Raw genomic sequence first — 5257 nt, 5'->3', positions numbered from 1 at the left:
AATGAGCAGGGACTTCAATGGTTTCATGGAGCAAAGAATAGAAAAGGGCAAATTGTTTAGGAAAGTTGCTAAAGAAGCAACAATGGTAAAAAAAAAAAAAAATAGAAAAACACCATGAGTTAAAAAGTATAGCCAACCTAGGTTCCCTTCAACAGATGAATGGATAAAGAAAATATGGCATATATACACAATGGAATATTACTCAGCCTTAAAAGAAGAATGAAATTATGGCATTTGCAAGTAAATGGATGGAGCTGGAGAATACCAAAAAACCAAAGGTTGAATATTTTCTCTGATATGCAGAGGCTAATTCACAATGAGGTGGTGGGAGGTCAGGGAAAAATAAAGGTACTTTGGATTTAGCAGAGGGGAGAGAAGAGAGAGCAGGGGGTATGGAGGTAGGAAAGATAGGAGAATGAATCAAGCATAATTACCTTATATGCATATATGACTATACAACCATTGTGATTCTACATCATGCACAACCAGAAGAATGAGAAATTATACTCCATTTATGTACGATGTCAAAATGCATCCTACTGTTATGTATAACTAATTAGAACATTTTTTTTAAAAAAAGAGGATATCTAATTTCCAGCATTTCCATATAATATTCTTCAAAATTTTAATAGAAAAAGTCTGTAACAATGCACAAATGTGGAACAATAAGAACAAAACCTTTCAAATTGGCAATTATAAATATGTCCAAAGAAAACATTCAACATGTTTCAAGAACTAATGGAAGGTCTCAGAATAATGTCTTGCTAAATGAAGAAAAGTTTAATAATATGGAAAAGCAATGAATGGCAATATTGTAGTTTATAAAAAAAATAACTGTAGTAAAAATTTCACTAGAAGTGTTCAAAATTTCACTACAGGATTAGACTCACCAGAACAATTAGTAAATTTAAAGACAGGTCACTTGAGATTATTCATTTCAAATAACAGATTTTTTAAAAAATGAGTGAAGATGAGCACAATCCTTAAGATTAGTGGAAAATAGGGGCTGGGGATATAGCTCAGTTGGTAGAGTGCTTGCCTCACATGCACAAGGCCCTGGGTTCAATCCCCAGTACCACCAAAAAAAAAAAAAAAAAAAAAAAAAAAATTAGTGGAAAATAAATAAGCACACTAATATATGTATAATAGTGTTATAGAAAGAAATAATAAATGGCAAAAATGGCTGAAAACTTCCAAATTTAAATGAGAATTCTTAGTTCAAACAATGAAGGAGACCAACAAACTCTAAATAATATAAAGTCAAAGAGGGTCTACCTAAAGTCATCAGAGTCCGATTATTGGAAAACAAAGACAAAAGGGAAAAACAACAAGACAAAAACAACCCATCAGATATAAAGGAATCTCAATAAGACTGTTGACTTTTTATAAACAGAAGGTAGTGGGATAACATATATAAAGTACTAAAAGTGGCACAGTAAAAAGCAAGAATTCCATATCCAGAAAAGAAGATTTTTAAAATATTAAAGAGAAATCAAGTCATTCCCACGTAAGTAAAAATTGAGAATAAGCATTGTTGTCATATCTCCTAAAGTGGGTCATCAAACTGAAATAAAAAGATTGCAAAAAATAACTTAAGTTCACATGAAGAAATAAACAGCACCATTCAGGACAACCTATGTAAGAGAACTGGGAGCAGAAGGCAAAATAACAGGAATTCTTTTATATAGATTTTTTCAAAAAGTTGACCATATGTTAAGAAATATGGAGCAATAAAAAAAATGACAAACTGCACATCTTTTTTAGATCTAGTCCTAAGAAACAAGAATAAAAATGATTGTCATTGGATTGTGATTATATGGATGCAGACCAGCTGGGTAAATAGGTAAATGGCTTGTGCCTGGTCACACAGAAAGCCCAGAGCAAGGTTCAGACTAAAATCCAGGTTGCTTGTCTCCCTTTGGTTCAGAGTCCAGGTTTGGTTCCAGTAAGGTGTACTGTTTCTCTTCCTTCAGATTCTAAAGACAATGACCAACTTTGTTATTTGCTATTTTGTCTTTGCCTCTGGTGATGAGTGCTTTCTTTAATCACATACAGTCTGTGATTAATTTGCATAATATAGTCTAATATAAAATAATTGGGCAGTCTCTGCAAAGGTAAGTAAAATGTTTTTAGAGAAAATAAACTTCAAAAAATATTTATTTTAATTTATTTTCCCTCTCTACTTGTTTTAAAAAATTAATGCATAATTTATATGCTATTAAAAAGTAGTTGAGGGGGCTGTGATTGTAGTTCAGTGGCAGGCCACTTGCCTAGCAAGTGTAAGGTACTGAGTTTGATCCTCAGCACCACATAAAAATAAGTGAATAAAATGAAGGTATTTGGTCCATCTACAACTAAAAATTTTTTTAAAAAGTCATTGAGTTTAATACATTTTGACAAGTTTACTGTGGTCACCTACAGAGTCAGATGAACGCTCAAAATTTGGTTTGGATATTGACATAGACATCAAGAGGATGTGAAATAGTCTATTATTTACCTACGTTACTTTAGTTCTCTGGAAACAGATATGAAATGGTTTGAGAGAGAGGCTGAGGGTTTTTGTTTGTTTTTTTGTTTGTTTGTTTGTGATTCCACATGGGAACAGGTAAGAGTTCCTGCATGGGAACAGAATCTTGTGTGGTTAGGATTTGCTGCCTCCTCTTTGGAGAAATCACCTGACATTTTTTTTTTTTAATCATTTTGCCCAGATGGGGGGCAAAGCTTTTGTGGGGTTAAGATTTAAAATGACAATAGTCAAATATCAAAAATGGAGCCAGGCTCCTCATTACACTTACATATCATACAGTCAACTTGCAAAATATTTTATCACTCAGAAATTCCCCTCATGCCTCTTTCCTGTCAATCTCTACCTCCCACCCAAAGCCCACTATTCATATTTCAGTTGCCAAAGATTAACTTTATTTGTTCCAGAATTTCTTACAAATAGTATCACATGACATGTGTGTTCATATGTCTGATTTCTTTTGCTCAACGTACTGCTTTTTAAAAAATAAACTTTATTCTTCAGGACAGTTTTAGATTTATAGAAACCTAACAAAGACAGTACAAAGAGTAACATAAACTACACCATGAGTTTTACTTATTAGTATCCTGGATGGTGCATTTGTTTCAATTAATGAACCAATATTAATATTTTATTGTTAATGAAGGTATATACATATTATATATTCAGTGGCCCTTCTTTAGTTTGTCTATTTCAGGATTCCATCCAGGAAACTACATTTTATTTAATTGTCACGTCTCCTGTTTCTTTAGATTTCTCCTGGCTGTGACAGTTTTGTAAACTTTCCTTGGTTTTGATGATATGGAAAATTTTGAGGTGTACTAAACAGCTGTTTTGTAGAATTTCCTTCTGTTGGAATTCATTCTGTGGTTTCTCATGATTAGATTGGAATCCGTGAACTGTGACCAACATGACTTATTGCTGCTGATGATGATCAAGATCATCTGGCAGAGACAAAGTTTGTGTTTACTCCTCTGTAAACTTATTCCTCTCCTCCTCCTCTCTCGGTATTGTACTCTTTGGAAAAAGGTCCTGATAAGCAGTCTACATAAGAGGTGGTAGTTACATTCTACCTCAGGCTTAAGTATTCCTTAATTCTTTGCCACCAGGCATCTTTTATTATGAACTTTTAGATTTTCAGTTTCCCCTCTCCAAAGATCATGCTTAAAACACCTCACAAACCTTCATCCTAGAAGCAGACAGACAGACTTTAACAGTAATTGGTTACAACTACCCTCTGAGAATAAGTATTTTCTACAATGTGAATTATTTCCTAGTCTCTAATCAAAAATATTCCAGAAAGTGATTATTTGGGGGGAGTGTATGGGAGATTAAACTCAGGGGTACTTGACCACTGAGCCACATCCCCAGCACTATTTTGTATTTTATTTAGAGATAGGGTTTCACTGAGTTGCTTTGTGTCTCACTTTTGGTGAAGCTGGCTTTGAACTCAAAATCCTCCTGCCTCAGCCTCCCGAGCCTCTGGGATTATAGGCCGGCACCACTAGATAAGGCAGAAAGTGATTATTTTTGATATAGCCATTTTTCTTCTTTTGTCTCTAAATTTCATATTTCTTTTATGTTAAACGAAGTCAATTATATCTTCTATAGAGGATTGGAAGGACCAAATTGGGGTATACTTCTAAGATATTTTTTCCTTTGGCTTAATTCGTGCTAGCAGTTATTCACTATTTACTGGTTTTCTTTCCCTCTAATAGTGGGAAAGTCCATCCACTTTTGGATTCAAACATACCACCCTATTATTTCTAGACTTTGGGTCAGGTTTTACTAGTTAGAAGTAAAAAAGCTTATTTACCCCTCTGGCCCACATTTTCATCTATAGAACTAAACACTTGCTTCACCTTAGGCGATCCTGTCATGGAAGAATCCATTTCTATTCTGCTGAACCAATTCCTCTCCCTAGCTCTTTCCTTCTGAACTGTTAACCATGATTTCCTCACCATTAGCTAGAAAACATCTATGGTTCTTTCACCATCATTTTCTTCAGGCAGTTTTTTATTTTATCATTTGAAATTGCCTTTGAACATACCTTTGTACAACTATTAACAATAGAAGCTGTGATGAGTGGTTTCAAGAAAAAAGAATATGGATTTCTTAATATATGTGAACTGGGATTCAGAATCATTCTTGTTTGCAGTATATTAATAGTTTCTACTAATCTGGAAAGCATGTTCTCTTCCTTGTATCCACTCACTTCAATTTCTGGATTTAAAACTATCAGTTCTTACTGCAATTCTTACAACTTGTCTCCCCATCCCAGTTCATCCTTCCATTTCAACTGCTGCTTAGAAGATGATATCCTTCTGCATATACAAGCCCCACTATCCATCCAGATTGACTTTCAAGGACATCGTAACCTACTTTGATCTTATCTAATAAAATTCACCTTCCATATTTCCTTTATTCTTATTTTATTCCTTGGGAAAGTGGCTTCTACAAGTATCTGCTTAAAACTGATGCTAGCTTGTTTTTTGCTTGTTCCTCATCCTCTTTCCTGTGTTGCTGTCTCTCCATCAACCTGATTTATAATCCATCAAAGCTCAGCTTGGTTCTTATTTCAACAAATTTATAAATAGGGAAAATATTCAAAATACTCCATTAAATTCATAGATAAAGAACTACAAGATAAAAAATATCCTATCCTTAGAATACTCACCTTTTATCAGATTAAAAAGACAAAGAAAGAAAGAAAATTGGTAGAACATTACACTC

At 33.9% G+C, this 5257-nt stretch overlaps 1 non-coding gene across 1 annotated transcript; it reads left to right on the top strand.

The window, feature by feature from the left end:
* The first annotated feature begins 1008 nt into the window (after positions 1-1008).
* Trnav-cac (transfer RNA valine (anticodon CAC)) lies at positions 1009-1081 on the top strand. The gene has a single exon. It is a non-coding gene; the product is annotated as a tRNA-Val (tRNA).
* Positions 1082-5257: the final 4176 nt, after the last annotated feature.

Source organism: Callospermophilus lateralis, chromosome 2 (genome assembly GCF_048772815.1).
Source record: "Callospermophilus lateralis isolate mCalLat2 chromosome 2, mCalLat2.hap1, whole genome shotgun sequence".
Classification (NCBI taxonomy): Eukaryota; Metazoa; Chordata; class Mammalia; order Rodentia; family Sciuridae; genus Callospermophilus; species Callospermophilus lateralis.
The sequence above is the reverse complement of the archived record's forward strand: the minus strand, read 5'-3'. Positions and strand labels throughout refer to the sequence as shown.